This window comes from Juglans regia, chromosome 7, assembly GCF_001411555.2.
Source record: "Juglans regia cultivar Chandler chromosome 7, Walnut 2.0, whole genome shotgun sequence".
NCBI classification, from domain to species: domain Eukaryota; kingdom Viridiplantae; phylum Streptophyta; class Magnoliopsida; order Fagales; family Juglandaceae; genus Juglans; species Juglans regia.
This window is the reverse complement of record NC_049907.1, coordinates 15,607,773-15,619,587: the sequence shown is the minus strand read 5'-3', so window position 1 is coordinate 15,619,587 and position 11,815 is coordinate 15,607,773.

Sequence of the window (11,815 nt, the reverse complement as noted above, 5' to 3'; positions counted from 1 at the left end):
GAGTCCTTGTTTGCTGTAGAGAGAAACACATTGTGCTCAACTGGAAAAAGTGTCATTTCATGGTATCTTCACGTATTGTATTAGGTCATGTTGTTTCTTTTAAGGGTATAGAGGTTGACCAATCCAAGATTGACTTAATCTCAAAGCTGCCAACTCCAAAAACTATTAAAGAGGTAAGATCCTTCCTTGGTCATGCTGGTTTTTATAGAAGGTTTATACAAAAATTTTCAATGATCTCACGACCTTTGTGTAGCCTTCTTTTTAAGGATGCCCCATTTGAGTGGACAGATGCTTGTCAAGATGCGTTTAAAACGCTAATTGACAGATTAACATCCACACCTGTTGTGCAACCACCTGATTGGAGTCTTCCTTTTGAAATCATGTGTGATGCAAGTGACTATGTAGTGGGAGCGATACTTGGACAGCGGAAGGAGGGAACATCTTATGTTATTTACTATGCTAGTAGAACTCGGGACACCGCTCAAATGAATTACTCTACCACTGAGAAAGAGTTGCTAGATGTAGTATTTGCATTAGATAAATTCCATGCTTATTTGATTGGATCACCTATCACTGCATTTACAGATCATGCCACTCTTAAGTACCTTCTCTCTAAGAAGGATGCTAAGGCACGACTAATCCGGTGGATTTTTATATTGTAGGAATTCAATCTCACAATTAAGGACAAGAAGGGTGTCGAGAATGTGGTGACTGACTACCTTTCTAGGTTGATGTTCGAAGATACCAGCACTACTCTACCTATTCAGGATGACTTTCCAGATGAACAGTTATTTGTTGTCATTCGCCTACCATGGTTTGCCTACTGTGAACTATTTGGCTGTAGGCGAGATTCCTTCTATTTGGAGTGCACAAGACAAATGTAAGTTTTTAGCTGAGGTACGTAATTTTTATTGGGATGATCCTTACTTATTTAAATATTGTCCTGACCAAATTATGAAACGTTGTATTCCTAACGATGAGATTGTAAGTGTTCTCAACTTCTGTCATTCACTTGCATGTGGAGGCCACTTTTCTATCAAAAAGACTACTGCAAAAATTGTGCAATGTGGATTTTATTGGTCTACCTTGTTTAGGGACACTAACAATATTTGTTGTTCATGTGAGATATGCCAAAAGCTAGGTGCCTTGTCCTGTTGTAATATGATGCCTCTAAATCCAATTTTGACTACTGAAGTATTTGATTGTTGGGACAATTTTGACTACTGAAGTATTTGATTGTTGGGGTATAGATTTTATGGGACCATTCCCTCCTTCTCTTGGCTACCTTTATATTCTTTTGGCTATTGATTATGTGTCTAAGTGGGTTGAAGTTGTACCATGCAGGGACAATGATCATGCTACTGTGGTGAAAGTTTTGAAAGAAAATATTTTATCTTGGTTTTGTACACCATTGGTGATCATTAGTGATCAAGGCACCCACTTTTGTAACCGTTCTTTTGAGGCTTTGATGCGTAGATTCGGTGTGGTACATAAGGTTTTTACAGCATACTACCCACAGACAAATGGACAAGTAGAGCTTGCAAACAGGGAAATCAAGCAGATTTTGGAGAAAACAATTAACCTTGATCGGAAGGATTGGTCCTTACGCCTATCCGACACACTTTGGGCATACCGTACATCTTTTAAATCTCTCCTTGGAATGTCTTATCAACTTGTTTTTGGCAAACCTTGTCATTTACCTGCAGAACTAGAACATAAGGCTTACTGGGCTATCAATGCCCTTAACTTTGATTTAAGTGTTGCAGGTAAGCAAAGAAAACTTAAATTGACAGAGTTGGAAGAGTTGAGAGATTATGCCTATGACAACTCTAGAATCTATAAGGAGAAGATGAAAGCTTTCCATGATAGACGTATTGTGAGAAAACAGTTTGAGCCTCACCAGCGGGTCAACTTATATGATTCTAGGCTGCATCTCCATCCAGGTAAGCTACTATCTAGGTGGACCTGTCCCTTTATTGTGAAACATGTTTTTGAGAATGGAGTTGTAGAGGTTGAAGATCCAAAGGATGGACGTGTATTTAATGTCAATGGACAATGTTTGAAGCCACTTGTGGAGCGTCTGAATCCTGCAGAGGAGAACACTCTTCTTGTAGACGTTGTTTATGAGACTTAGTACCATTGCATGAACCTTTGTAGTTAGTTAGCTTCTCTATTTCTCTTTATTTTTATTTTTGTTCTATTTTTGTTTTTTTTTCTTTCTTTGTTCTATTTTTGTTTTTGTTTTTGTTTTTGCAGTAATGAGCTCCTTGAGTTGTTTTGAAATTGTCCTTCACTTCCTAGGTGATACCTTTCTCACTTCATCTCTGTGCCATTGTGGTTCCTTTTTTGTCATTGAGGACAATGTCAGCTTTTGGTTGGGGGTGGAACATACCCAAGTGCATAATTTTCGCATGACTAAAGCTTTGACATCTGGACTAGATTTCAATGTATATCTTTTGAGTCTATTCTTCTACCTTAGTTATCTATTAAGATACTCTCCTAATTCTCTTTGAGCACAAACTAAGCCTTCGTGGTAAGATGGATGTTAAACACGTACAATTAGCAGACACCCTTGAACATTAGTTGCAACTTCCACATGAGTGATTATAAGAGATATTCCTTGAGTGAAGTTCATTGACTTATAGCATGTTTTCCCTTTTGACTTGTTTAACTATTGAGAATTTTATTACATGGTTTGTGGCGTGTTGGTTGATTATACTTAGGAGATGATGAAGGTCAATTTAGGATGAGCGTTTGATCCTTTCAATCTATCCCATGTTTTATCCATTAGAAACCATTTTAAGCCCAAATAAAAACGAAAAATTAGCCTTTCTTTTGTAAACTCATGTTTCTCTCACCCCCTCCACGTTGGAGTTGAGCCTAAATTATTATCTCTTTTTCATACCTTTTAACTTTAAAGTATGTGAAAGGGATGTTAAATGTTGATCCAAAAACAAAAGGAAGCCAAGGAAATGGATGTACTGTGGTGGTTTCTTATTGGTGCTAGCAAGTTCGTTAAAAGGGATTCCATGATTCAAAACAAAAGAGAGAGAGAGAGAGAGAGAGTAAAAAAAAAAAGGTACAATAAATTGAGGGAGTTGTGCTTAATGTATTATCGTGTGAAGACCTCTGGCATGTATTTATAAGCTCTTGTGAATTCTTTTATCTTCCCTTATTCTTTTATCTTCCCTTATTTTATTAACCTGACCTTAGCCTCATACAACCTTTGATTATTGACCTTTTTTATCCTAAGTGGATTTGTGGTAAGAGTTGTTGAATTCTCGATAATTAACATTTCAAGTATAGAGATCTATGCTTGTTTGTCATTTTACCTAAATACACTTATACCTCCTATACACTTGAGTGAGTAGCCTTATTCTATTGTCGAATATGAGAGAGGTGGAGTTAATGCTTTTGTTGAGGGTGAGCTCGAAGTTGTATGTGTTTGGGTTGTTGGTAAGATGGCTATGGCTTAGCGCATACACATGAATTTTGAGAGTTGTTTCAATAGAGAAACTTTGGTAGCACTACAAATCTCTTGTGAACATGTTGCTTGATATGTCTAGATATTACTACCTTGTTTATGTGGAAGTTTTACATCTCGGGTTGGGAATATTTTTCTTTTTGCTTCCTTGACACTTGAATTACTAGAGACTAGCAATAAACTAGTTGGGGGTGTGATGAGTGCACAAAAGTGTACTCTGAACATTTCTTTTACAAGTTTAATTGCTATATTATATGAGTTATTTGGGCATTTTGATTATGTTTTCCCAATTTAAACATTAATTACATAGTGCCCAAGTTTTGATTCAATGTCTAATGATTTTATTGTAGGAATGAATCAAAAAGTGATTAAGCTGAAGTCTGGCTAATAAGGAAGAAAAGAACAATCAATGGAAAATTTCATACGTCCAAAGTCAAAGAGATTCGCAGTCATAAACAATGAAGGAAATAGCAATTAATGAAAAATATTTGGAATCCGTAGCTTCTTTTGAGTATCCATCAGTATTATGGTCATATCTTTCACCTCTGATTTCTGATTGAGGCGCTTCAAGATGTGTTGGGAAAAAAAAAAAAAAAACTCAATGGTTTACATTTGTTCCAGAAATAGCAATTTTCTAATTCGGCCGTTTACTAAGCCAAAAAGGGCTTGCAATCTGCACGTGGAAATCTGGAGTATTACCTACTTGAGTTCGCACGCGATTTTCTTTCCTTATTAGGATGGCTCCTGAAAAAGTGAGGAAAACAAAGAGTCAGTGGGCAAAAAAGAATATTCCCTTCTTGATTTGGTAGAGAGGGTGCTAGGGTTTGGAGAAATTCATCTTCCAACAAAAAGAATCCTTGTTTCAAATGGAGAGCTAATTCCTTGGTGAAGAGGGATGAACTTGCTTGAATGATGATGATTTCAAATCTATTAGATTCATGTATTAAACTTTCTTGCTGATACAAGTCTTGTTTATCATCTCTTATTAGTCTTTCTTGTATTTGCATAATTTTATAACCAATGTTTTTCAAAGACTCAATCGTGTTTTCTCTATGGGATTGTTAAGGTGTTTATGTTCCAGGTTTGGTTGTCAATCTTATTGGTGTGATTCTTTGCTGCAGTATTACTATTGAGTATATTTTTGTATTTAGATCTAAGTCTAATAGGATAGCAATCCATGCTTTCAAAAGAAGAGTGGTTTTCAAGAATTACATTTGAGCAAATTGGTTATGACATATTTTCCTATTAGAGAGTCTAGTGCTATGATCTCTAATTGAGTATCCAATGCATCTACTATGAATAGAATTATCAAGTTCAAGTAAAGGATTCTCGATGCTTTGCTGCTATTAATTTTGGTCAAACCTTTTCATTATTACGTTTTGGCTCTTCAATTTATTTCTTTTCAGAAATGATTCATCTTACATTGATACTTTGATTTTTGTTCTCTTAAATTTTTAGTCTCTTTTAGTGTTTCTACCATCTCCCTGTGGAATTGACACCCCAATCTATATTGTGACAACCGCGTTATTCTTTGGGCATAATCAGGTGGGCTTGGAAATAAGGCCTAAACTGTCGGGCAGTTGTGACTAGTGTGAATGCTATCAGGTCTACACGCGAATAGCGGTTTTCTACTCCATTTAGTGCACAACTCGTGTAGTACACGAGCTTTTGGGCATTTTATTCTTCCTTCATCAGGGCGGCCGAGACTGCAAGAGGGGAAATCGATAGGTACATGTACGAGTTTTTCGTTGCCTGGCTTGACTCAAGAGGGGAGGGTTGAACAAGTATTCCTTGTGCTGCCCGAATGCCTCATCACATTTGATGTTCCAGGAGTGGGCTAATTTCTACAATACTTGGCAAAAGGGCAGGCAGTTGTCCATCAATCTAGACATGAATCGGTAGAGGGCCGCTATCCTTTTAGTTAGTCTTCATACTTCGAAGGTTCCCAAGTGCCTTCATGTCATTTATCACCTTGATTTTCTTTGGATTAGTCTTGATCCCCTTTCCGAGACGATGAAACCCAAAAACTTACCAAAGTCCACTCCGAAAGTTCATTTCACCGAGTTCAACTTGATCATGTACCACTGCAAGATGACGAAAGCCTCGAGTAAGTCCGCCAAATGGTGCTCGTGTTTCTTACACTTCACTAGCAAGTCATCCATGTACACTTCCATGTTGCACCCGATCTGATCTTTAAACATGCAGTTTACCATCCTCTTATACATGGTACCAACCTTCTTCAGTTCTAAGGACATCATTTGGTAACAATACAACCCCTATCCATTATGAATGAAGTTTTCTCTTGACCACAGGCTCATTTGGATCTAATTGTAATTGGAATAAGCGTCCATGAAACTTAACATCCAGTGGCCTACTGTCGAATCGACTATCTGATCAATGCAGGATAGTGGGAAGCTGTCCTTTAGCATGCCTTGTTTAGGTCAGTGAAATCAACACACATCCTCCATTTTCTTTTTCAATTTCTTCACGAGGACCAAGTTGGACAACCATTTTGGGTAATGGGCTTCCCTAATGAACCCCGTGGCCAAAAGCTGCTCGACCTCTTTTGCTATTGCTATGTACATTTTAGTGTTGAAGCTCCTTCACTTTTGGCGAACCTCTTTGGCGCCCGAGTCAACACAAAGGCAATGCTCAATGATCTTGGTGTCAATATTAGGCATATCCTCGTGACTCCACATGAACAAATCCATGTGCTCGGTCTGGAGCTCTTTCAGTTAACGTTTGATTTCGGGCTCCATCCTTGTCCCTATTCTTGTCGTTGCTCCAGGGCGGTACTGGTCTAGGCCTACCAATTCTAAAGGTTCATCAACTTCCCCTTGCCTCAACCTTTGCTCATCCCTCACCTCAACCCCGCACTCAAGGAGCTCACGGGGAGGCGGCGGCAATGTCTATTGGCCTTCAGTTTCCATTTTCTCCTCTAGCATGCGCACCTCTCCCTCCGTCCTCAAGCTCATGTATGTAGCATTTGCGTGCCAACACTTACTCACCACAAACTTCACCGAAACCAACCTCCCTAGGGAATTTCATGTTCAAATGGTAGGTGAAAGTGACGGCCTTCAAGCCGTTCAAAATGGGTCGACCCACGATTGCATTGTAGGAGGAATGGATTTTAACCACCATGAGTTAGTCATGATGGTGATCACAAGCAACTCTGCTCCTACGAATACCGATAATGTGATAATTCCCACTAGTTGGACCACATCGCCTAAGAAACCCTTCAGTTGGGTATTTGATGGGTGCAAGCAGTTCGAATGAATCCCTATCTTTGCAAAAGCACTCCATAATAAAACGTCAGTCAAGCTCCCATTTTCTATCAAGGGTGGTGTAGAAGCAACCAGCATCAAGACCACCAATACGTCATCATGTTGGTACTACTTGACCTCCTTTGACACCTACTTTGCTTGTTCTAGCTCGGACTCCCTCGGGTTAGTCAGGGCTTTCAGTGTGTCTTCAGTATTGATGAGGTCGTCAGCCCTATTCATGAACTCCCACAATGACGTCAAGGTTCGCCTCGCCAACTCGACCATGAATGAGCTCCTGGGCCAAATGCCTCACACCAGCACCGCTAGTGTAATCTTCTTGTCTTAGTCATCCGTTGTCATGATCTCCTTGTTGAATCTACTAAGGTAAGCCTTAAGGCTCTCGTTCTCCCACTGCTTAACCGTAAGGAGGTAGTCAATTGGCTACCTCCTTCGCCGACTCGCTATGAATGGGGTTAGGAATTGTCGGCCCAATTCTTCGAAGTTGTTAATGGAGTTAGGCTGCAAAGCTTTCAAACCAAGCTCTCACCACTCCTTTGAGGGTTAAGGGAAGGCTCTACTCTACACATGACTTCTCCTCGAAAACCATGGAGCGTCATGTGAGCCTTGAAGGTCTCTAGGTACTCAACAGGATCTCGAGATCTATTGTACTTCTCAATTTGGGGAACCTTGAACTTAGGTAGGCGACAGTGGCACCACCATGACGTCTGCACTATAGAGTAGTCTGTCGTACTGAGTAAGTGGTCAACTAATGAAGAAGAGCCTATTCTCCTAGCCATTTCTTCGTATTTGCCCATGAGGTTGCACAGGTCATCATGCATCTTATTTTTCTCTTCGTCATCAAGGGTAGGCCTTCCTCTGCCTTGGGATTCTGCTCCATTTGCTCATCTCGACTAGACCCCGCCTCTCTTCATCTCAAAGTTTGGTTCACTTTTCAGAGGTTCTCCAAATCCAAGGTGATGGGCCTCTCCTCCATCTCTGCACACCCCCTATCCATGCTACCATCTACATGGTTGCTTGGAAGCGCGTCATCGCAAGCATGCAAAAGGCATGTTGAACACTCAGATCCCACAGACAGTACCAATTGTTAAGGACGTGTTTCGCACCCCCACGACTGTGTCCCTAGGGAGTCCACTTGCCTGCAACTGGGGTCATGAGAGCTTGGTCAGCCTCCCAACCGAGGGATACCTCTGACGCTAAAGTTAGTTCACGATGAGAGTAGCTGACGTATATGAATACTTAAGAGGAGAAAAAATAGATAACAAGTAATGAAGACTTCTTGTTTTCTTACCCTAGGGTCTATTGCCTCTTACCTTTTTGTATCCCTTGCACCCCTTCAAGGCTGAGTCCCATCTACTATAGGCCAATAGTCTTTCGATTCACCATCCTCTAAGGGGGGGGGGGTGTTCATACTTTTGCATTTAATGTGGTAACCCTTCTAAACCCCGAGGCCATTTCAAACCTATCCCGGGCTCATTCTCTCGAGCATCCATATCCGCACGTTTGATGTTGCGTGCCCTGCCATGGGTCTAGGTGAACTTTCACCTCCATCTAATGCAGAGATGTTCGTCCCATAGGCCCTACTTAGGTAGGGGCCTTACCGTATATAATATGATGACCCCTCTAAGAACATGGGTGAATCCTCCCTGACAGGGCAGGTCTGACTTTCGGATTTACAAGGAGGCTCTCTTACGTTGCTAACTTCCAACTACCTTTGTGGCCTTGCCTCCTTACCGAATGGTGGGCTTTTGGGCCATGGGCTTGGCCGGGTCTCTTCTATAGGGTTCTCCAAGATGGCCAGGTCCGATGGCTCCGACCTGGCCCTCATTTCTTGGAGTGCATTTTGGTTTCAACGGAGTTGCTTGATCTAGTAGAGGATATTGGGTGCCTCATATCCGTGATGAATGCAATTGCATAGAAGCAGTTTATGTCCAAAGCAATAGCTTTAAAAAGAATAAATGAACAAGATTCGATGGGAGTGATGCTAAGAATGATAGGAGTCAAGTCAGGTTCAAAAGGATCCCCATCCACACAAGAGGTAAGGTATGCAATGAATAGTTGAATGTATATTGAGCACTAGGCTTATAAAAAAGGATGGTGATGCCATCCAAATCAGGCAGCTTTATGGGTCCCATTAGGTAAAGTTGTCGTTTCCTCATCCTCTGGGGTTGCATAAATAAATGTGTTGTTCTCGGTAGTAATAGCTTTTAGGAAAATGCCATCCAGCTCATTTGGGATATCAAGTTGAGAGGATTTCAAGAGTTCTGAAAATTTATTGCAGAGGATAAAGGTTCCTATGACTTGCCATTTTGAAACTCATCTCTAGTTATTTATTTTGAGGAAGTCAATATAGTTGTGTCGAAGCCGGGTTTTGGTTGAGAGGTGAAAGAACTTGGTATTGAGTTCTTTGAATATGAGCCAAATGACTCTACATTTTTGTTTCCACAAAATCACTTAATGCTTGAGTTAGTTTCAGAGTTCAAAATGAAATTCGGTCTCTTTGAGTTTTATATCGAAAGAGGCCGTTTGATTTTTGAACTTGTGGCACTAATATTGTCTTGCATTGGTAATCCTTGGATTGATTGTTCTTCTTATGGTGCCTTGTGTGTCTAAAGGATTCTATTGTTGCAAACTTCTTTGAATAAGTTGCTACGATCAAGATCAATTGGATAGAATTAGTTTCATCTTGTAAATATAGGGCTTCTTTGAGAAGTGGAATGATCTCATCTCATCTCATAATTTTATTCACAAACATCACGTAAATACAAATACTTTTCAATTTTTAATTTTTAATTTTTTTATCTAATTATTACTTAATCATTATAACTTTTTTAAATTTTTAAACAAAATACAAAAACAATACTACTTTTTTAAATTTTAAAATAAAAATTATATTAAAAAATTATATTATAACAATATTTTAACGTTATAATATTTTTGTTTAATTTTTTCTCTTTCGTTTTTTAAAATTTAATAAAATATTGTAACTCAAATTATTTTATTATTATTTATAAATTATTTTATTATTATTTATAAATTTTTTATCATATCTCACTTTTGAAGCCAGCCTTTATCCTCGTGAATGAATGTCACACATGAAATTAAGATGATGACTAATATTATTAAAATAATAATAATAATTGATTATGGACGATCCATATTGATTTGATGGGAGGGCTAACCAACACGTTGCTTAACCAAGTAATTTCGTAATGAATGTTTTAGACTTGAGGATTATCCAACTCTGCAAGTGGGTGATTGACAGTTCATGCTTGCTTACAATGCAAAGTGCAGCTGAAGGTCAAAAACAGAATATATAGGCGAAGTGTACTTGTAGTAGTAGTGCTTTATTTTTATGTACTAAACGTACTCGGTGGGTTAAGTGTGATTGAAAGAGATTTTTGCTTGAATGCAGGCTAAAGAGAAGCAATCATAATCAAGCAAGCACAAGACTTTCGTCATTTTCAAAATCTCCTGCCCAAAGATTTTTAAATTAAAATTATTTTTATAAAATTAAGTTATAAGAGTACTATTACTTTATAAAAATACACTTAATTTAAAACAGAGTTTTATAAAATTAAAAAAAAAAAAAAATGTGTTTCTACCATTACTCTTATAAAACAATTTATCTCTTTTTAAATTAAACTGTAATTATGATCAATTTGATCATAATATCATTTCGAGAGAGAAAGTATCTCCAAATTTGCCGCTTATTGTCCAAATGAAAGCTAACACATGGATTAAGTGCAAAATTTATTTTAAAAAAAATTATTCACAAGTCGTGTGGTTTATGCACAAAATATACGTAAAAAGTAATGTTAAATACAACCATGAGTTTTACAAACATCGCACACTCTTTTTAAAAAAGAGTGAGATCTACTATTAAAAAATTTATTTTTTTATTGAGTAATATTAGATACAGTCATGGATGGAACAAGCGTCGCGAACTCCTTTTAAAAAAGAGTGGGATACACTATTAAAAAAATGAGGACTCTTAAAGATACAAAGAGATCTCACAAACTAACGTGTCACTCCCACATCCGTTAAATTTTTTTCTCTCCCTCCCCCGTGCCCTACTCCCCCTCCCTTCCCATTGTTGCAAACCAGTGTCCCTTGTCCCTAGCAAATAGTAGACGTTGTTCATCGGAGCCAGTCCCAGGAAACCGTTGATGTCGTCTCAAGGCTCCCATTCCTCGCTGGCAAGTATGCAAAGTTTTTTTCCCACTATTTCACCGTTCCCCTCCCTTTCAATGATTTTTCTTTACAATTTCTTTCGGTTTCTCAACAACCAAACAAAGAATAAGTTGCAAATTCATTATTTTCCTTTCATTTTCTTTTGTTTTCTTAACATCCAAACAAAGAGAGAAATCATCTCTGGCAGTAGAGGGTTGTCTATGACGTCGTCTGGCTGTCTGGGGGGCTTCCAGAAAGGAAAGTCGGGGGAGGGGTACTAGGGCGTAGGGGGAAGTGAGAAAAAAAATAAATTGCGTTTGGATGTTAAACTGAGTTAAGTTGAGTTGAGTTGAGTTGAGATAATAAAATATTGTTAGAATATTATTTTTTAATATTATTATTATTTTAGGATTTGAAAAAGTTTTAAGTGTTTATTATATTTTATATTAGAATTTAAAAAAATTGTAATGATGAGTTAGATGAGTTGATGATCCAAACGTACCATTAAAAGGAAAGTGGAAAGGGGTACTGGGGCGTCGGGTGAAGTGAGAGAGAGAGAGAGAAAAAAAATAATAATAAAAAAAAGGCGGGACAAGGGCACAGGCGGGAAACTAAAATTAGAAAAAAAAAATATTCCCTACCACATCAGTTTTTGGAATCCCTTTGTGTCTATAGTGATTTTCTAAAAAAATTAATTTTGCATGTGAGTCTCATATTTATTTACTTTTTTCAAAATGAGTGCATGGCGTTTGCATACTTTATTATTGTAAATATCATTTCTCTTCTTTTTTTTTTTTTATGTGTATTCCATATTTACTCACCTTTTTCAAAAGCTTGGTAAACTTTCAAGAAAAACTTATATCCAAACATCTTCTAT